Source organism: Pinus tabuliformis, chromosome 8 (genome assembly GCF_031772625.1).
Source record: "Pinus tabuliformis cultivar Carrire ecotype Pingquan chromosome 8, CPIR1, whole genome shotgun sequence".
Lineage (NCBI taxonomy): Eukaryota > Viridiplantae > Streptophyta > Pinopsida > Pinales > Pinaceae > Pinus > Pinus tabuliformis.
Genome location: NC_142294.1, coordinates 1,693,419,470 through 1,693,442,158, shown reverse-complemented (window position 1 = coordinate 1,693,442,158; position 22,689 = coordinate 1,693,419,470). Strand labels below are relative to the sequence as shown.

Sequence of the window (22,689 nt, the reverse complement as noted above, 5' to 3'; positions counted from 1 at the left end):
GTTTTTTGATCTTGTTCCTTTTGAGCATTTCCATGACAACAATAAACTCCATCTCTACGTGAAAAAAAATTCCTTGCAATTTTTGTAACAACAAGGAGCTTCCCTACTAAGATCACCAAGGATTCGTGAAATGACCACAAGGTGATGTCAATGGTACCTTCATGAAATGGTTTTCTTTTGGAGATTTACTTAGGGAAATTTTTGAAATAAGTGATGGAGGGATATGAAGATCAGTGCCACTATCTTAATAGTGCTATGAAGTCAAGAGAATTCAAGAGGCAAGGTGAGATCAAGAAGAAAACCCTCTTAAGGTTAGTTATCCAGTGCTTGTTAATTAGGGCAAGAGGTTAAAACCCTATAAGCTAACTTACCCCTTGGCTAATCAAAGAAAATCATGACTCCACTAGAAGGGATCCCTCCAAGGGGAAAGCAATCAACCACGATGTTGACTATGGCATGAAATAACATCAAAGTCCTTGCTAAGGAACTTGTGAGTATGGCCTAAAAAGGAGGATAAAAGCTTACCCCAAACCAACAGAGGAGATAATGTGGGAATAACCTCTCAATGTCCTCCTTCCAAGTGACAAGGTTGCCCTTCAAATAGATCAACTTTAGGGTCTGTGGTAGTCTTGAGTAATCAAAATGACGCCTTTGATGGTATAAAAGAAATAACCAAGAAAGAACAACAACTAAGTCAAAAACATTTACCGCATAGATAAGCCTTTTGACACCAAAAATGCTCTAGTAAGGATACTTCCATTAAGCTCCAAGGAGAGGAGTGCTCTCACAATCCAACCATGAGTGAAAATGAAGGATTTCATCTCTTTATATAGGTGATGTTCCCCTCCTTTTACAATAAAATATTAATTCCTTAAATCAAGCTAAGTATATTTCCTTGAATGATTCCTTAAATCATACTAGGTCTATCAAAATTCCAATTAACTAAGCTTGACAGTAAAAAAAAAGGTGATCAAGTCACATATAGAATGATAGGATGAATCAAAGCCCCACAAGAGGGATCAATCTACCAAAGAAAAGAACATTGGTCCAAGCCACGAACATATAGCCTACAAATGGTTCAAGGTTGTTGGGGATGGTCAAAGTCCCATTAAAGATGTTTATTCAATGTTGACCCAAGTCAAAATATGTCCAGCCTTCTTATTTTTCGTAGTCTAACAACCTCATGAAAATGTGGTGATACTCAATCAGAGGGGGCTAGCATGATAATAAGTGATATAATTAATGGTCCAAGACCCCCACATAGTGTCTCAAATGAAGGCCCATGGTCATACCTACGGTCAAGGCACTTCACGTAGCCTCGAAGATGCCTCTAAAAGCCAGTATTTGGGTCATTAAACACCCATCTAGCCAAGTAACATCATAACATTATGAATCAGATCTCCATTCTAGCTCATCATTCAAGATACTTCACCCAACCTTTGTCCACATCATCTAAAGTATACCAAGAGAGTGCCACATCATCAAGTTACCCCGTTGTTGTCACAAGTGCAAATTGACCTCCAAATCGTGTCATAATCAGTGCATAAAATGACCATTAACGACGCTCAATGATCCTCCACGTGGCATGTCAATAAGACATCCATGTGTGTCAAATAGCCCAAAGAAGGCTCTAAGAGGTGCAACCAATGCCTCAAAATTTGAATAATGTGAACTACCTTGGGAAACATGAAAGTACCAAAACTCAAAAAGCAACCAGACCATCAAGGAGGCTATGCCATTCCACAAACTACTTTGTTGACCAAAAACATACCACGGTACCCCTACTAAAAGGAGGGGTAGCAATTGGCTCCAATTCTTGGGAGCAAGTCTATAAGGAGCGACCCTCTCCTCTCGAATCCACTGCCGAAGTGCGCTCTACAGTGATTTCAACCTCATTGGATTTCATATGGAAAAACTAGATTTTTAGATGTCATTCAAAATCCAACAAACTTAATGGTTTTCAAGATTTCAAGATTTAGGGGATTGCAATGTTTCCAATTGATTTTTTCATGTGTGAGTGTATGAGATTAGCATTTGAACAAGAGCATGAAGCTCTTTAAGTACCTTGATGTTGGTGCCATTGATTGTTGAACTTCGTTGATGTTGGCAATATTAGTTGTTGAACTCCTCTACCATGGCCTTAACTAAAATGTACCCTTCACTCAGAAAAATAATTGGTTAGGCATGCTAAGCTTTTTCTACCATATTATAGAATTGAGATAACCCTTCGCTCAAACCAAGATCATTAGTTAGGCATGTTAAAACTTCTTCAATTTCTACCATTTTATAAGGTTGAGCAATCCAAGTTTGAAGACTTTGAGTCAAATGATGTTTATGTAGCTCTTGTTGATGATCCCATTTCTAGTTGTACCGAATCAATGATGAGTTTCATAATTGATCATGTTGATCGGTGATTTGTAGTTTGATGCCTAGTTTTGCTGCTACTACTACCACTGAGGTTGCAGAGGAGTCTGAAGAGTCTTTAGACTCTGAGCAAGATATTGTTTATGTAGCTCATGTTTATGATCCCATGTCTACTAAATGATTGATGTTATATGGTTTAATCCATGTTTTTATGTTTTTTATAACTAATTCATCATTCTACATGCTTTTGTTGACATATATACATCAAAATAGATAAAAATCTATATTATATAGAATTAGCTCCCGTTCGCTCCCAGTCCAAAAGCTTCTAAAAATTGTCGTTCCTCACTCCCGCTTCCAAACAGCTTTGCTTAGGAGTGTGAGAACCTCAAAATCGCATCATTGTACATATGAGATGCACAAAAACAAAATCAATTTCCCTACACTGTTGTCTAAGTGGACTTATTCCGCTCCTACAACATTGCAATATTGCAATATTGTTAGGTTAAGACCACCAACTGATGCAACCACCTGAACACTTCATTAATCCACATGCTCCTTCTGTTGTGCGTCGTCATTATGTAAAACAAAGAGGTGTTAAAAATCGATTGCTTGCCTATTGGAACTGCTATCATTGTTGATCTTAGAGTTGACCTGCAAATAGGTACACCTGTAAATCAAAACTGACAAGAAGTATGTGTAAATGTTGCAACCACTGATGCATGATTGGTCTGTCCAAAATTCTAGTCGATTGTAGCCATTGCAAGAAATGTCTTCTTGGCTTTCTATCACCTCCAAAACCTTACTATCACATGAGGACTGGTAACACTCCTCCAACTTTTGTCGCTGAAAAGTACATTCAACAGCCCTATTTCTGGCAAAAATCATGTCCCAAATGATGTTGTCAAATCACCATTTTTGTTGTTGGCTTTGATTTAAAGACTGCATTGGGTGGCTAGAAATTCATCACAAGGTGGTGATGGTCTCCAACTTTGTACTAGTCCCACTTATGACCTATGAATGCTAAATCTTGGACCACAAATTCTGCGGGGGATCGTTATCTTTTCAGTTCCACAACCCATTTTTGCACGCTCCTTTATTTTACATCTGACCCTCAAATAGGCAGCACTATTGTGATCATAGGGTAAAAATATTATAGTCTTCAAGAAAACCAATATTTGGATGTTGCATGGGAAGCTTTGAAAAATCGATTTTGTTTGGCATAGGTTCCCACAAAGGTTTTTGAAACCAGATAACAACACTACATTTGATGTTATGATCATTATTAGAGATTGTCCCTGATATTGTTGGCATTTGTCATAAATGCGAGGGTATGATCTTAGCACCACAAATTCTTGTGCCTTATTAAAACCAAGTGGATCCACCTTTTTTTTCTCTGCATTCTTTGCATTCTTGGCATGATTTTCTTATGAATGTAAAAGGTTCAGCTAGAAAACTCATCAACAATAATATATCAAGAAGATCATCGTTCTGAAATCATGATGGCAAATCTGCTTTAGCACCTAGGCACTCTAGCTAGGGTAGACTATAGTTTATGCATAACTAGTTGTCAATGGATGTTCCAATACCAATCGAGATGCAACCAAATCCTCATTTCTTAGCATTGTGACTATAAAACTGAGGGCCCATGCACACTTGTATGACATCCACACAAGAATATAATGAAACCTCATCCATATAAAGAGCATGCAATGCATTTTCAGGATCATCTGGCAGATGCAAAGCATTATTTGTGTTAGGGTTGATCTGAAAAATAATGAAAGATTCTACATGGCTATGAGTGGCAAAGATTTCTTTTAGAAAGGCAGGCTTAGTTAAATGATCAACCTCACTTGCATCCATGAGCACAACATAGATATCCCTCTCTTGATACTTCATACAATCTGATGTCGTTTTTAACAACACCTACAACATGAGTGCTTCAAGGGACATAGAAAGCTTCCTAGAGACAACCTCTAGGTTGATTGTAGACCAGTGCCTAGGACATCTTAAATAAAGGAGTGCATGGAAGATTATCTGTGAGGGGATTGTGCAGCACTCCAATTGTCACGTAGTTAAAAAGATAATAAAAGGGGCTTGGTTCAATCGACCTTCCTGAAAGTAGACTCAAAGCCAAGACATGGAGCCAAATGTTCAGGGGGTGAATCAGGGCAACCTCAAAGTGAAATGTCTAGTTCTAGTGGCCGACACACAACAACAAACAATTTTATAATGAAGTTGTAATAAAGGTGAAGAGGAAGAGAGAAAGGGGGAGATTCGATGCATAGGGTTGTAACAGAATCCTATGCTCCAATGTCCCGGTAGAGGTATGGAAGATTGAAGAGGTGGAATGGTAGAAACAGTGGAGCGCAAATTAAGGTTTCATGCATATACATCATGGGTACCTCTATCACCAAACAGTGAGTAAATTTGTGCTGATACAAGTACTGCATGTTAATCTAATAACAAGTAAATCTATGATTGCTTCAGGTGATGTAGGCTATTGAATAACACAAGTAAATCAGTAATATACACAAGTATTATTCTCTATTTAGCAGCAAAATATATGACCATGAAAGCTTGAGACCGACAACTTCATTACACAATTTCAATGGGAATAAAAACATATGAAATGAGATTTACAAAGAGGAATCATATTGCGCATTGATCTGCTTGGAATCACAAGAATAGCTTCATAAATACTTTAAGGGTCGAATAACCAATCCATTACATTCATCATGTGTGTCGTTCAAGTCCCTCAACAACAAGCAAGTAGAACCAAAAGTGGAATCGCAGAATTCAGACCCTCAGGTGCAAAATTCCAGAGCAATTCTTAAGTCTTTCTTCCCCCTATTTATAAGAGGAGGGGGAGCTAGAATTATCAGTTACAAAAATATCCCAGCTCGAGCTCCAGTTGTCTGTTAGACTAGTTGTCTCAGCGTGCAAGGCTCTGCTACCCCCAAAATGATTTCATCGAGATTTGATTCCCTTCTTGGAAACAAACAGAAATTACAAAATAATCGGAAAATAGAGAAAACTGAAAGATGATGGGAGGAAGTGTCCCTCTGTTGTTCCTGTGAAGGCCTCTGATCAGGGCACGTCTCCGTGCTAATGTGCCTCTTCTTGCAACCTGGCTGGTTCCCATCACTTTCATCTTAATTGCCCGACTTCCCCACTCTCTATAGCTGATAGCGATCAACTGTGTTTGCGTGTCACTGAGCATAAACAGAGTTAGTCCAGGCAATGCTTCATTTCGTATCTAAGTGGAGCTCCATGATGAGCCATTAATCCTCCTAAGCCACCCATACTGATTTACTGCTGCACCATACTTCATTCAATGCTTCAGTTACTGACCCATCCGCCTTCAAAACCTTGTACCATACTATAGGGCTTTACGAAAGCAGGACTTTTACTCTTAAAGGTGTTGCAGAACAACGGGTTCTGATGCTCCTTGGCCCCCTTTGGTTTAGCCCCTGTCTACATTTCTTCTCATATAACCGGGGGGTTGTGACCAAGTGCTTAGTTCTCGGGCGCTAGGGCCTTTGGTGGGAGAGTGTGAGGATGAGTGGTTTTCGGAGGGGGGCATGAGCGGTAAGTGGTAAGTGAGGGAGGCGCGGGGTGGGGGGGGGTGCGAAATAATATGAGAGGGACACGTAGTGTCAAGGCCCGACGAGGAAACCGCTTTTTCGGACCCCCCCCCCCCCCCCCCCCCCCCCGACCGATAAAAGGAAACATGGCGGGGGGTCTGAAAAGGACTGGGAGCCAGCAATTTGGGAGGAGTCAATCTGGGTCATCCAAAGATGGGGGGTGTTTAATTAATATACCACCTTTGAAAAGGGATGGACCCGACATCCCTTTAAATCTATTGTATAAAATATCGCTTCCGGGAGAATTTCCCGTATATCATAATCGCAAGTCGGGAGGGACCTTTGCTTTGTGCGATTGTCGATTGACGATTTGCAATGGTGATGTCATCACTACCACGTGTCACTTTGTGAAAGGTGATACATGTCACCTGGAAATGCCCCCTTAGGCCCCTGAAAATGCCATATCAACGTGCCACATGTCCTTCTGTACTACCACATCATGCTGACGTCAACTGCCACGTCCCTTTATCAAGACTAATTTGGTGTTGCCACACGTCATGTTGGAGGAGAGAGAAAAGGTTCGCATGCCCTTGGTTTTTCGTTGATTTCCTTTGTAAATCATTTCTCAGCCCTCCCGACGCTTTACACAATCATATCGCAACATCGCGATATCGCAATGTTTTGGAGTTGTAACCCCACCTCACGCTAATTCGTCAATGTGTGATGCCCTGTACCTGCCGATCACCAATAACCATGAACCTCAAAATCACTAATTGTGATTTGTGATGCGCTCCCGGAGTACAATATCGACGATCGTTGTTTTACCCCGCCGATATGTCTTGGTTGATGAGACCTCCAATCACCAATTGTGATTTGCAACGAGCCTGGGACCTCTGACATTATCGATCACTGATCACAAGTTGCTTTGTCTTTTTCCCCGCCGCGGCTCTTAGGAAACTGTGATTGCGATTAGCCTTCCTTGGTCTTTTCCTCTTTGTTTTTTAAGTTTCAAAGGGCAGCTTCAATCTGCTCTAACTTTTGATCCAAAAGTCCATTTTTGGACTTCCATATACCATTGGAAAGCTCATCACGAGAGCTATGTAATGGAGAGAGTCCGACTTAGCTTAGAGAGCTTTTGTGGCTTGAGAGATGGCTTCAAACTTCACTGCTCTTTCTCACCCTTTTCACAGCTGAAAACATATTTAGAGGTGACAACACAATCATTCTCCTCTAGGCAATGATACACAACCAAAGATTTAGGAAACCAAGCGTATATTTTGGTTTCATTTCATGTAGGGTAAGTCCACATCCACATTTTCTCGGGGCTATTTCTCGTCTTCAGTGTTGTAAGCAGAAGGGTTTCCAAAATGCTAAATGAGCTTTGTCTACAAGCTCAGGGAAACAAAAACGATGCTTTTCAATTTCGAAAGCTTGTTTTTCTTCCTCGATCTTAGTCACCTGCTTGATTTCTGATTTATGAAGTGGAACATCAAACAGATGGCCATTGAAACTAGCCCTGTTATCATGTACTAAATTTTGTCAATCATGCATATCGCTAATGGGAATCCAATTTCTCAGGCAGACAACAGGACTTGTACCATGTTTCATTGTGATGCTTGCATTCTTACTTTGTTTAGGAAAACCCAAGTTGTTGGCTACAGTATTAGGGTGATCCAAACCTATTGCTCTGAGTCCAAGGGTTGACTTAGTTTATTATCTATATTTTAGAGTGAATGTAAGCATCTTCATCAATTCTGCCATATTGCATATTCCTACACCTATTAAATATGCCATGCAAATATGTGTGGACTTCAGTTTGAGTGCCAATAGACTTCTGCGATATGAGGTGATTAAAATGAGAATGAGAACCTACGCCTATATACCCTAGGCAGGTGCCCCGAGTTTGGGAAAACCTGAGTTGTTGGCTACAGTATTAGGGTGATCCAAACCTATTGCTCTAAGTCCAAGGGTTGACTTAGTTTATTATCTGTGTTTTAGAGAGAATGTAAGCATCTTCATCAATTCTACCATTTTGCATATTCATGCCCCTATTAAATATGCCATGCAAATCTGTGTGGACTTCAGATTGTGTGCCAATAGACTTCTGTAATATGAGATGATTACAAATGAGAATGAGGGTCTGCTTATGTATCTCATAAGTATTTCTCGTATTCAGTGTTGTAAGTAGTAGGATTTTCAAAACGCTAAATTAGCTTTGTCTACAAGCTCAGGGAAACAAAAGCAATCCTTTTCAATTTCAAAGCTTGCTTTTCTTCATTGCTCTTAGTCACCTGCTTGATTTCTGATTCATGAAGTGGAACATCAAACAAAGGGCCATCGAAACTAGCTCTGTTATCATACCCTGAATTCTGTCAATCATGCATATCACTAATGGGAATCCCATTTCTTAGGCAAACCCAAGTCACTGGCTACAATATTAGGGTGATCCAAACCTATTACTCTGAGTCCAAGGGTTGACTTAGTTTATTATCTATATTTTAGAGAGAATGTAAGCATCTTCATCAATTCTCCCATATTGCATATTCTTGCCCCTATTAAATATGCCATGCAAATCTGTGTGGACTTCAATTTGAGGGACAATAGACTTCTGTGATATGAGATGATTACAAATGAAAATGAGGGCATGCTTGTATACCCTAGCCAAGTGCCCCGAGTTTGGGAAAACCCAAGTTGTTGGCTACAGTATTAGGGTGATCCAAACCTATTGCTCTAAGTTCAGGGGTTGACTTAGTTTGTTATCTGTCTTAGAGAGAATGTAAGCATCGTCATCAATTCTGCCATATTGCATATTCCTGCCCCTATCAAATATGCCATACAAATCTGTGTGGACTTCAGTTTGAGTGCCAATAGACTTCTGTGATATGGGATGATTACAAATGAGAATGAGGGTCTACTTATATATCTCATAAGTCTTTCTCGTCTTCAGTGTTGTAAGCAAAAGGGTTTCCAAAATGCTAAATGAGCTCTATCTACAGGCTCAAGGAAGCAAAAGAGATCCTTTTCAATTTCGAAAGCTTGATGGTTACAAATGAGAATGAGGGCCTGCTTATATATCTCATAAGTCTTTCTTGTCTTCAATGTTGTAAGCATAAGGGCTTCCAAAATGCTAAATGAGCTCTGTCTACGGGCTCAAGGAAACAAAAGCGACCCTTTTCAATTTGGAAAGCTTGTTTTTCTTCCTCAATCTTAGTCACCTGCTTGATTTCTGATTTATGAAGTGGAACATCAAACGGATGGCCATCGAAACTAGCCCTATTATCATGTACTGGATTTTGTTAATCATGCATATCGCTAATTGGAATCCCATTTCAAGCAAACAACAGGACTTCTATCATGTTTCATTGTGATGCTTGCATTCTTACTTTGTTTGGGAAAACCCGAGTTGCTAGCTACATTATTAGGGTAATCGCAAACCTACTGCTTTGAGTCCAATGGTTGACTTAGTTTATTATCTATATTTTCGAGAGAATGTAAGCATCTTCATCAATTCTGCCATATTGCATATTCATGCCACTATTAAATATGCCATGCAAATCCGTGTGGACTTCAATTTGAGTGCCAATAGACTTATGTGATGTTTTCTTTTTAAAACTGCTATTGAAACATTGAATGGAAAATACACACCACATTGAGGTAGCTCAGAGGTCCCTTTTTCACATACATTGGTAAAACCTCTGTTCTACATAAAATTCATAGTGAAAATCAAAATTGATCATAAAAGTCATAGATATGGTAAGACCTAGGCTCTACATAAAATTCATAGTGAAAATCAAAATTGATCATAAAAGTTATAGATAGGAGGACTCTTAAAGTCTATAATATAGGACCTACAATTGTTTTGTCCCAAGATTGACTATCAGTGTTGTTTCAATTTCAACCTTCCACTCAGTAAATGAGCTAGTTGCTCAACCTCTCATTATGGACCATCTCAAAATGCCCGTCATCCTCAAAAAAGCTAGCAATACTTTTCACTAGGTTTTATTCATTACATGACAAGTGCGCAAGGCCTTCATTATTCACCTAGGCCATCATTCCATTGATCAAATAATTATTTTTACAGGCAAGGCCAAAGGGTTCCATATACGGCTCATTGAATTTACTGCCAAAGCCCAAGAAGTTGTCCTAGCTTGTAGATTAAAACCTGGGTTCTACATAAAATTCATAGTCAAAATCAAAATTGATCATAAAAGTTATAGATAAGGGGACTCTTAAAGTCTACAATATAGGACCTACAATTGTTTTGTCCCAAGATTGACTAGCAGGTTTGTTTCAATTTCAACCTTCCGCTCAGTTAATGAGTTGGTTGATCAGCCTCTCATTATGGACTATCTCAAAATGCTCGTCATCCTCAAAACAACTAGCAATACTTTTCACTAGGTTTTATTCATTACATGAAAAGTGCACAAGGCCTTCATTATTCACCCGGGCCATCATTCCATTGATTAAATTATCATTTTTACAAGCAAGGCCAAAGGGTTCCATATACTGCTCATAAATCACCATCTTCAAAAATAGGGTTGAAAGTTCCTTCTAATGTTACGTGGTATTCTTTGATAGAGGATAAATCTATCATAAGGTTGGCCACATCCTTTTCCACATAAGTGATGGAACTACAAGCTCAAGTTGGCTCCTCCAATTTGTTGATAAGTGGTTGTCATTGATGTAAACCAAAGCAACACTAGGAGATGCCCCGCTTTCATTGACCAATATGACATGGAAACTCATTGTTTCTCGCATCCATACCACTCTAGATGGATTCTCCTCGTCAAGATGTTTCTGATGGTATATGGCACACCAAATAGTTGTGGTGACATGGCACACATTCATTGGTTGATGGTCATCAAAGATCTAACATAAGGACCATTTATTATTTTTAATGGAGAAATAATCCTAAGATAGGGTATTAAATTATTTTTCACTGATAGGAAGTGTCCTTTACCATTTAAAAGAGGAAGAAACCCACATTAATAATAATAATAATATCCATTTTTAAGGTCACAGCCAAACCAAACACCAAATTGGTGTATGAGACCCCCTTGTTTGTGGGACAAGGGACCCACCTCCGCGCAGCGATTTGACTGCTAAGTCTACGAAAGCATACATACTCTACCCCCTCTGGTTTTGAACCTGTGACCTCTTAGGAGGAAACACATGCTCTTAACCATTAGGCCCACTCAAGCTGTATTACTTAGAATACAAGGCATGCATTATTTGAATTTTAATGTACTAAAGACCTCATAAAGCCCCTCCTAAATCTTCAACGATCATTCATTTGAACCCCTCCATCTATAAAAAGAAAGCCTTACCCTACCTATTGGGTATGCACTTGAATGAGTAACTGGTGAAAGCACTGCTCTGAAAATTTCAGCCACCTTGAGCAGATAAACATAGGAATCGTGGGAAGGGTTAGGGTTTGGTCTTTTGGAAGGTTCATCTTTTAATCACCTTGCAAGGAGGGCGAAGGTTCAGGATAATGAAGTCTTGACTGTGGTCACCTCGCTGAGGAAGAGGGGAGGTTTGAAGAGTGCCAAGTCCCCAAAACAACAACGAAACTTTTTATGATCACCTTTGGCCCTCTTTAGGGTGCAAATTGCAGTTTGGTTCAGGGTTTCTTTTATTATTTTCTTTTTGGTTTTCTTGGGATTCGATTGGGTATTTTGACTGCAGGTACAGGCTCTTCATTTACATACTATCAGCCCTTGTCTAGGGCACCTGTTCCAACATCAAAAGACCTCTGAAAAACAAAGGTACTACAGACCTTCCTCCCTCTGGGGCATTACATCACACCAGATGTCAATTTCTTTGGCAGAGTAAGGGGACTGTTCTAAAGTGGTTACATCTGCGGCCAATTCATCTCAGTTCACTGTGTAATGGTCGGTTTAATTCTGAGCATAAACCTACAACCCTAGAATCAATACAATTATGGAGCCTCTGTGAATCATTACAGACCTAAATGTTATCAATTCATAAACATCAAGGTTGAAGTCTTCAAGGTGAAAATTCATGACTTTTGAGGTGCGGCTTTGTTGTAGCTGTCCCAGGCATCAAACAGCGATAATTCTATCCATATTCATATATGTATGAGCTCTTTTTGAAGCCAACCTGATCCAAGAAACATAAGGTGTGGCATGCATACCAAGCATACATTTGGGCAGCAAGAAAATTACCAGCACACAAGGAGTTTTTCTCTTACATAGATTTGGTACAGTGGTCCACTGTTTTGATATACAGCCATAAGGGTTGTTAACAGTGACATCATCTACTGTATAAGAACAGAGTCAATCGAGAAAGTGTGGCAGTGAAGGTCTGGCTTATTGACAGTTAACCTACTTCCTCAGAAATAGTGTGTATTTGGCATTCAGTGTTTCGATTAACCCCTTGTCTAACAATCGGAAATCATTAAATCATGGCTCCACTAGAAGGGATCCCTCCAAGGGGAAAGCCTTCAACAACAAGATTGACTTGAGAGTATGACCTAACAAGGAGGATTCAAACCAATGTTGCACGACTTGTACTCGTATAAGACTCGTCACGGCATCGACTCATTGACTTGTATAAGACTCAGGAACGACCCTTAAAAGACCCGTATAAGACTCATCAAAATACAAAAAAAAAAAACTTAAAATGTGGTAAATTTTAAGCACAAAAAAGAAAATGACAGGAAAATCAAGGGCATCAGAGATGGGAAATCTGACATGCAATAGAGGACCATGAAGACACGTGACAGGAAAATCAAGGGCATCAGAGATGGGAATCAGATGGGAATCTGACATGCGATACAGGACCATGAAGACACGTTGGCTTAGGCTCCTGATCTCCAACTACCACACCAGCCATTGACCCATTTCGGCTTCAATGAGGTAAATCATACCATCTTTTCCTGAACTGAAGGTATAGCTATCCAAGAATTCATAGCAAAGAATCATCCGTGGCAACTGAAGAACAGAACACTAATATTATTAAGACTGACCTAAAGATTAGAAACAAAGCATCTAGTTGGGCATCCTTCTCATAAAAGACAGACAAAAATAAACAAGGATTTGTACTTGTCAATATGCTCCAATCTGAAAGGTTGGCATAGTGGTTAATGTGCTAAAAGTTAGATTATCAAAGAGAGAATTAGTAGGTGAGACACAAGACTAGTTATTTGTTGTGAAAAAATAATACTATCTCACAAAATGGACAAGTTCACACCTCATGGTGAGAATCACAAGAAGTCAGATCAATTATATGATAAATAACTTAATAAGTACAATCAGGGCATTTGCTATCCTGGTAATTCCACGAAAATTTTAAGCCATTGGAATTATGCAACTGGAATGAATTTCTGGAGTATTACTTCATTAGTGTACTGTGAAGAAAGTTTGCAAAAGCAAACATTCAACATATTTACAATCTGCTCAATACGTGGTTTCCACTAGGTCAGAAAAGATTGAAAGTACTTCACACGTTTCCACCTTTTTCCTATCTTGATTCAATTTCAGCAAATAGCTCAGAATTGTCCCAAAATGATAGCAGCAGGGGGAATGTCCTTTCATGGTGCAGTGATAAGAAAATAAAATAAAATAAATCGAATTTTTGGACAGATTGCGGGTTTTGATGCCCGGAGGGTCTTATAGGGGTCCAATGAGAGTTTAGTGGGCTACCCACAGGTTTGATACAGGTAGCTGGGTTTTGTACAAAACCCGCAGGGTAAGGATCTAGACCATGGGTTCTATAAAGGGCGTGTGACCCATTCTTACTCACGGGTACCCGTGGGTTTCATAAGGGTCGTGCTTCTCTGATTCAAACATACCCCAAAGCAACAAAAGAGAATATGTGAGAATAATCTCTCGCTGTCCTCCTTCAAAGTGACAAAGTTGCCCTTCCGATGGATCAACCTTCATAGCCTTGTGGTAGTCTTGACTCTTGAGTAATCACAATGATGTCTTTAATGATATAGAAGAAATAACCATGAAAGGACAGCTTCTAAGTGGAAAAATTTCACCACATAGATAAGCCATTAACACCAAAAATGCTCCAATAAATATATTTCCATTAAGCTCTACGGAGAGTGCTCTCACAGACCAACCATGAGTAAAAATAAGGGAGTGGATCTCTTTATATAGCCGATGCTTCTCTCCCATTACAATAAAAGAAGTCTTTAAGTGATTCTTTAAATCAAGTTAAGTAAATCAAAATTCCAGGTATCACAACAATTGAATAAAAGGTGGTCAAGCTACATGTACAATGATAAGATGAGTCAAAGCCCCACAAAGGAGGTCAATCCACCAAAGAAAAACTCAAATGGTCCAAGCTAACAACGTATAGCCTTGGAATGGTCTAAGATTGTTGGGGATGATCAACATACCATGGAAGAAGGTGGTCTGGTGCATACCCAAGTCAAAGTATGTCCAACATTCTTCCTTTTGGACAATTGAGTTCCCAGGATTGTGTGAGGAATGAAGAAAAGATAGGTTACGGTTGGACTTGCAACGTTTGATAAACAACTACCAATAGGTCACATTTCATATCTTCAAGCCCCTGTTACAATGACTTCTTCTGAGAGCAATGATCAGAAACTATGATTCATGCAAGGTGGTGTTTCAACCTGTTTATGCTCCTATACATATAAGGTTGAAACACCACCTTGCATGAATCAGATACAAATATCCCATAGTTTACATATAACCACAATATATATATGTGTGTGTGTTGTGGTTATAATATTTCACTGTAACCTTCTTGTTATCATTTGGAACAAGTCAGATGGCTTCCATGCTTGATTCAATGCAGCCATGGATAGTGGAGATTCAAGGCAAAGAAGATGGACGTAAAGAACTTTAGGACCTAGGTTGATATGAAAACTAAAAATATTGATTGCCTGAAAATCAAAGTATTTTCTTCGAAGTCGGAATGCAATGGAAACCAAGTATCCAAAACACAGAAGGCTTGGCTCTCCACCTTGTACTTAGTCTTCGATTGGCAAATAAAAGACATTCTCAAAGACACCAACTGATCTAAGCAAAAATAATGTACCCTGCTGAAAAACTTTTAACTGTTCACTCCAGCAGAAAACACAAATCATTGCAGATGAAATGAATATTGCTTTTGGGTAATATGCCTTTAGGGCTCTAGTAAAATGTGTTTCCACTCCTTTTTCTCCTGCTCAAAAAATCACATTTCGGCCATGTGTCCCAGTAAGTTTTGTGTGGGGTCTGCTTTTGCTTGCTAGGATTCTAACTAGCAAATTTTTGGCGACTCAGATAAGCCTGAGAAAAATCAATAAGTTTTGTCTAGTTTGAGTTAGCTGGAAAGTTTTTAATAACTAATTGCCTCAAGATGGACTTGGCAAGACTTGTGAGTTTTCATCAATCTTGGTCTCCTGTCATAATGTTTATGACGGTCAACTAAAATGAACATCTTCAAAGGCATCAAGATGGGAGGAGTTGCAACCTTAGCCCTACTCCCCATCAGCAACACATTACTTCCCTTCAATCAACTAACTTAAAAACTACTGTGAATTAAATTGCAAAGGAAAGTACTTGTAGATTTTGAGCCATCACCGACATATCCTCTAATTTGACAACAGAAAGAAGCAATATTCTCTGATAATTTAGCTTGCTCTTAATTAATCAAAACCCAATTCCATACAAATTCGATATTTCTACAATCATAAATTTTAAAGTCTCCCACAAAATTTCACCTCGATGCATCTGCAGTTCTAAAAGAATCCACATAAAAGGCTCATTAATCCGAACTGAACTGCAGTGTTGCAAAGAATAGACATGGAAGATTCATCAACCCCAGGGTGGATTATAGTGTGTACCACACTTCACAATTTTAGGACAATCTTGATCTGAATTCTCGAGGATGGGCAGGTGAAATATAAGTTAGGCTGAAAAAATGTTTACCGCTAATATAGGGTAATTAACTAATTATAGCCTAAGAATATTTTATTGGCTACACTTTAGAAAGTTTTACAGTATAAAAAGTTCACCCCTTCAGTATTTTAACTGCTCAAATTTCACCTAATGCTGAAGTTTTTCCTTTAAAATTTTCACTGTTTCAAAAAGGCATCATCTGCTCCTTGGTTGGTCAATACCCTGAAGATTATACACCCTGTCAACAGGATAGACATATGATGCACATTTAAACCAGAAGCTGTCAACCTTCTAATAAAAGTAGACTGTTTTTCTTCTTAGCGTGGAACACTGTCAACAGCAGAAGGTTGCTGATGAGTTTCTGATATAGGAGAGCATTCTGTAAAATTTCCTCAACCAGATTCAACAGTTAAGAAGCTGAAGCATAAGCAGTCACATGGATCCCATCTGATGACAACCAATACAAATGTCAAATGGCGAAGAGATTGACTAATTGTAAGTGAAGAGTCCCATGGAATATCAAATTTGCAGCTTGGTCCAAATGTGCAGATGCCAAGACCAGTGAAGAAGATGCATGTTGAGCCCTCACATGACCCAGATAGAGATTCAAAAAGACAAGTAAGAGATGAAAAGTACAATGTTTATGGGCAGCAAATGCATTACGGAGGCATATTGAATGTGAAATGCCCTTTTCATGGTTTGATCTGACTAGTTATGTGATAGGGAGGTAAAACATCTAAAAGAAAGTCACTGTATATATCACATATTCGAACAAAATTGCAAGCTCAGAAAAAATACAGTTGCACAATTTATATCTCAGACATGTTACAAGAATACATAAGAAAGTAGTTCTATAATATGTTACTAAGACTGTTATCACAAAAATAGGAAACACTATTACACATCCACATAGAATGCATAGGAACATACGATATCATGCAACAATGTAAACAATTCAAACACTGTAAAAATTATCAACATCAAATCAAGATCAGGGTTGATATCTCCTTCCAATTTTAAGAAAAAAATTAGAGCAGTACATGACAGGAGCGATAACTATAAGGAGCAATAACTATAACTTATAAGCAACCGTACAGGTGATAGGGGTGACCAAGAGGATTGAGGATTCAGTTTGGTCTGGGAATGATCATACGATATCATGCAACAATGTAAACAATTCAAACACTGTAAAAACTATCAACATCAAATCAAGATCAGGGTTGATATCTCCTTCCAATTTTAAGAAAAAAATTAGAGCAGTACATGACAGGAGCAATAACTAAGCAACCGTACAGGTGATAGGGGTGACCAAGAGGATTGAGGATTCAGTTTGGTCTGGGAATGATCATACAGGTCATAGGGCTACATCAAAGGATTGAGGAGGACTCAGTTTGGTCTGGGAATGATCGTACAGATCATAGGGGTAGACCAAGTGAATTGAGGACTCAGTTTGGCCAGGAATGATCCTTTCTTTAAGATGGCATGTACATATAGGGTTTTAACGCCCATGCCAGAGCTGCAAAATAATTTGAAGCTGATCATTGATAATGACAGTGTTAGATATTCACACTTAACCTCTGGGCACTGCTTGATGGCAATTGCACTATCGGAGGCCCCATGCCAGGGGTTCCAGGTGAAAAGGTCCTGTGGCCATTTGGCTTTATTTGGGTCATGGGCCTGTAGACTGAACCAACTTCTATTGCTTGTTGTTAACACTCTGGAGATCAAATCAAACACACATTCCCTTCTGACAAATGAAAACACTTTGATTAAAAAATGCAATAGTCTCTAAACAATGTCCTCTCCAACTGAGAGACTAAACCAAGGTGATTGCTCCAGGATCAAAAAAGACAGATCAAGATGATAGTTGTCTTAGCTGTTCGAATTTGGTCAGCATAGACAAGATATCCAAGTATCTGCAGATGTCTAATAAAAAACGAAATGTCAAATAAAAAAGCAATGACAATGATTACTACTCACTGTATGCTCTAAACAGTTTCAAAGCACTAATCAATAGATCTATAGTTGGTAAATGCAACACAGGCAACAAACTGTTTCCCACGGCTTCAAAGTCAAAACCATAACAAAAAGAGGGGATATCAAAGAAATATGTAAAGTTGCAAACTCACTGAGGTTAGTCTATTTCATAAAGTGTAAACTTGCAATTACCTTTACCTGTTTCGAATAGCTTGCCTACCACATTGTCACCAAAATAATCCCTGCACTTCAGCAATTGCAATTCAGTCCCCATAACCCAATCTTGCTATTTTCATTTCAGCAATATCTTAGGAGATTGTTATTTAACGTAAATTGTAAAGTGTAAAACCATTTTCTAAGATCTCGTGCAGAACCAGTTGACCTCTGCAGGTATGCCTTCCTTTCATAGTCCATCTGTGAGAGTGCTATATTTAATCACATCTGGGACATGACCACTAGCTTTCAACTGCTTATATAACTTTATTGTCACCTTAAGATTACCCACTTTGCAGAGTCCACACATTAATGTGCTGTATGCAACAACATCAGAGCTCAAACTTTGCTTTGGCATCTCAAGGTGTTGAGCTTCATCTATCCTGCTAGACTTGCAAAATCCATTTACTGATGTATTAGAAATAACCAGGTGAGGGCTACAACCTCTCTCCTGTATCTCTTGAAGGAGAGCCCCTGCCTTCTAGATTAACCACCTTGCAAAACCCATTTATAGATGTGTTATATGTGTCTGCATTAGGCTGATTGCATATTTGCACCATAACGTCTAACAGCTCGCCAAAGATGATAAATAAAAGAAGTTTATCATGAAGCACTTTGGTGGCTTCCTTCCATTGCCCTTCCTTGCAGAAACCATCAATAATTGCCTTGCATGTCACAAGATAAGGGCATAGACTCTCGTTGGGCATTTCATAGAAGAGCTTCCTAGCCTTATCCCACTTTCATTCCTTGCAGCAACCATCAATATGAAAACTGTATGTGACAAAATTATGAAATATGTTTTTGCTGGGCACCATATGAAAGAGCTTCATAACCTCCTCCAACTTGGCCCCTCACATAAACCCTCAATAAGTGGATTGTACATGACAAGATTAGAGCATTTCTTTTTGTCATAATTTCACAGAAAAGTTTAGTAGCCTGGTCAAGCTTGCCTTCTTTCTAGGAACCATCAATAAGTGCAATGTAAAACACCAACAAAAACATATGCCCTAATGTTGTCACCTACAGTGCGCTTAATGAAGAGCTTTCTAGCCAAAACAGTCAATAAGTGCACAGGAGGTGATAATATTAGGGCATATGTTTTGTTGGAAACTTCATTGAAGAGGTTCGTCCAACTTGCTTCACGGCAAAGATCCTAAATAAACGAAAGTCGATGTGACACCTTTTGGATTCTACTCCTTATCGAACATCTAATGAAGCACCAAAACTTTGTCGGCTTCGTTCCATTGCCCTTCCTTACAATCAATAATTTCCTTGCATGTCACAAAAAAAAGGGCATAGGTTCTGGTTGGCATTTCATAGAAAAGCTTCCTAGCCTTATTCAACTTTCATTCATTGCAGAAACCATCAAATTAAGAAAACTGTGTGACAAAATTAGGGCACCCCATGAAAGAGCTTCATAGCCTCCTCCAACTTGCTCCCTCACATAAACCCTCAATAAGTGCATTCTAATTGACAAGATTAGGGCATTTGTTTTTGTCGATCATTTCACAGAAAAATTTCGTAGCGTCGTCAAGCTTGACTTCTTTCTAGAAACCATCAATAAGTGCAATGTAAATCGCCAACAAAAACATATGCCCTAATGTTGCCACCTACAATGCACTTAATGAAGAGTTTTCTAGCAAAAAAACGTCAATAAGTGCACAGGAGGTGATAATATTAGGGCATATGTTTTGATGGGAACTTCATTGAAGAGCTTCGTACAACTTGCTTTTTTGCAAAGACCATCAATCAGAGCAGTAAATCTAAGGATCTAGAGGCTATGCCCTTCTCTTAACATCAGATGCAGTGGTTTCTTGGTCTCTTCGAGCTTACCTTCTCTACACAGTCGATCCATGAGTGTGCTAAATGTGATTGTCAGTGCCGTGGCCCTTTCACGGCATAACAACTGCCAACCCGAACGGCTCGTGGTTTTTCACGGTCCAGCAGAACCCATGAGAACCTATACAGAATAAGATCAGGAGCACGTTAGTTTGCTCACCACTTAATTGAAAGCTTGAGAGCGTCCTCCATCTTGCCGACTTACCCGAACGGCTCGTGGTTTTTCACGGTCCAGCAGAACCCATGAGAACCTATACAGAATAAGATCAGGAGCACGTTAGTTTGCTCACCACTTAATTGAAAGCTTGAGAGCGTCCTCCATCTTGCCGACTTTGGAAATCCCCGTGAAGGTTACAACTTTTGGAACATAGCCATGCAGTTCCTTTCCTTCAATCACTTTGATTGCATGATCCATTATTCCTGTTTGACAATGACAATTGATAACATTGTTCAAAGTTATCAGATCTGGAACAATTTCTGCTTCAGTAATGAGTATGTACACGGGAACGCTGATTCAAAGAGCGGGAGGGGATGCAGCGTGAGAGGGGTTTGGGTGTATTTGATATAGGAAATTGATACGGCCCGTGGACTTCTTGTTTGAAGGAAACCACGCCGCGGGGATCAAGAAACAATAGTACATAATTTCTTGGATACCGAAACCATTGTCTCGCTTATTTCTCACCGTTATCACTGTTTGGGAGGGCAGAGTGAGAGCAAGAGATTGCTCTGTAACAGATAGCTGCTAGGGTCAGCGGAACGAGGGTGAGATTGCCTTTCACAGCCACACATTAAAACCCTAACCTATCGGCATCGTGTTGATGGTTGTATACATGCATAAATAGAGGACTCAAACCTGAGATTGCTGCGGCACGTTAAAACCCTAATGGGTCCATACAGTGTTTAACTTTAGTCATACATTGCGTAAACAGATGAGTTTGACCATGAGATTGCTGTTGTTAAAAACCCTAATGGGTCCATACCGTGTTTAACTTTAGTAATACATTGCGTAAACAGATGGGTTTGACCATGAGATTGCTGTTTAACAACCGCATGTTGAAACCCTAAATTCCTAATTTCTCCACAACTGGTTTATTTTTAGGAATTCATACATAAAAATAGTATTGAGTCTGACATTACGGTTAAATTACCAGGCGTTAAAACCCTAATCTGTGGGCAACGTGTTTGCATGCACGTGTTTACTTTGAGACGCATGCATGCACAAACTGACCGAATTGTAACTCATCGTCGAAAGGCACGTGTTTGTGTTTATGAAGGCATAAACACAAGAATTTAAAAACTAAACCACTTTCATGGTTTGGTGTTTATTTTAACATTTTTAATTAAAAAAAGGTTTATTTAAAATAAATAAATCTATAATTTTTATTATATCGATAGACGTGTTTATTTTAGAATAAGATTTCTGAAATTTTAATTTAATTATTAAATAAAGCAGTTGCCTATAAGGCGATTTTTTGAAAGTTTTTCCGGCGGGTTTTTCCGGTCGAAATCCCGCAGGAATTTATTGGAATCGCAAGTTTGATAGCTAGTTTCTGCACAATGAAAGCGTCCCAGGAGTTTTCGAGGGTGCTGAATCCAAATATGCAGTTAAAAAATCATTTTAACTGCAACAAATCAAGGTTTACCCTCAATTTCTTCCACCGGATTCCGTCACCGAAATTTCCAAAAAATCGCATTATAGACAACTCATTAAATAAATAGTAAAAATTTAACTTTCATTAAAAAAAATAACAGTGATTATTTCAATAGTAATTGTGAGTTTTCTAATTTTTTTAATTAAATAAATTAGTTAAAAATATTGTCATATGAACATGTTTTCACATATGGTTTTTCGGACTTGATTATTGCTAAGTCATTGGATTATGGTATTGTCACAAAATATATTTACAAAACAACATGTATGGTTAATCTCCATAGTTTTCCATGGTTAAACATATATGTTTAATTCATATATTCATTTTTTAATAATTAATGATAATAATAATTTAAAATAAATTTTGACTCGGTCAAATTGCATAACAATTAAAATACAATTAAAAATAAATAAAATATAGTGATAAAATTAATAATTACAATTATTAATTAAATTATTTTGACTAGGTCAAATTTCATAAAAATAATTAATAATTATCAACTATCAATTATTAATAATTAAACCAGTCTAGATCCATTTAACTCTGAATCTACCGAGCACTGAGAGTGGTTAAATCCCTTGAGGTGCAAACCTCTTTTAGAGTGAAAAGCGATTTGATCCCAGATTTGATCTCGCTCGGCACTTGGTAGATCAGAGTTAAGATAGATCTAGGAGATTGGTAGATCCACAGTTAAGATGGATCTAGGCTAGTGAATATGGTTTCCAGACTTTTAATTAAATTATCAATAATTATTTAGTGGATAGTAGGGATTTAAACTGCATAAAATATTCTAAATTATTTTTAATAATAATCACACGATCAAAAGTTGAAATTTATATTAAAATTAATTATGCACTTTCAACCCTTTTAATTAAATTGATTAATTAAAAAAATATTTAAATATTGTGGAGTTATGATTGTACATGAGGTCATGTTATTAGCCCATGATATTGTAACGAAAGCTATTTACAAATAAATTTTCATAGTAAAATGGGATGAATTCACCATGGTTAAGAATCTTGTTGCATATTTTTTTAAAGTATATATTTTTAACTCATATATTAATTTTTTAATAATAAAGTTATAATTTTGTTTTTTTAAATAAAGTTTATTAACTAACCGAGATCAATCTTAATTCTTGATTTACCAACCCTTAAAGAGGGATCCAATCTC

General features: G+C 38.3%; 1 long non-coding RNA gene across 5 annotated transcripts; it reads right to left on the bottom strand.

Annotated features, from left to right (window-relative positions):
• Positions 1-15,937: 15,937 nt before the first annotated feature.
• On the bottom strand, positions 15,938-20,932 carry LOC149242770 (uncharacterized). 5 transcript variants are annotated; one of them, XR_016246666.1, is made up of 3 exons: positions 20,155-20,860; positions 19,859-19,985; positions 15,938-16,282 (listed from the first exon to the last, which is right to left on the bottom strand). It is a non-coding gene; the product is annotated as an uncharacterized LOC149242770 (long non-coding RNA). The 5 variants fall into 5 exon arrangements; XR_016246667.1 differs by having other exon boundaries at positions 18,011-20,932; XR_016246668.1 differs by lacking the exon at positions 15,938-16,282 and having other exon boundaries at positions 17,948-19,985; positions 20,025-20,932.
• Between the last annotated feature and the right edge of the window lie 1,757 nt (positions 20,933-22,689).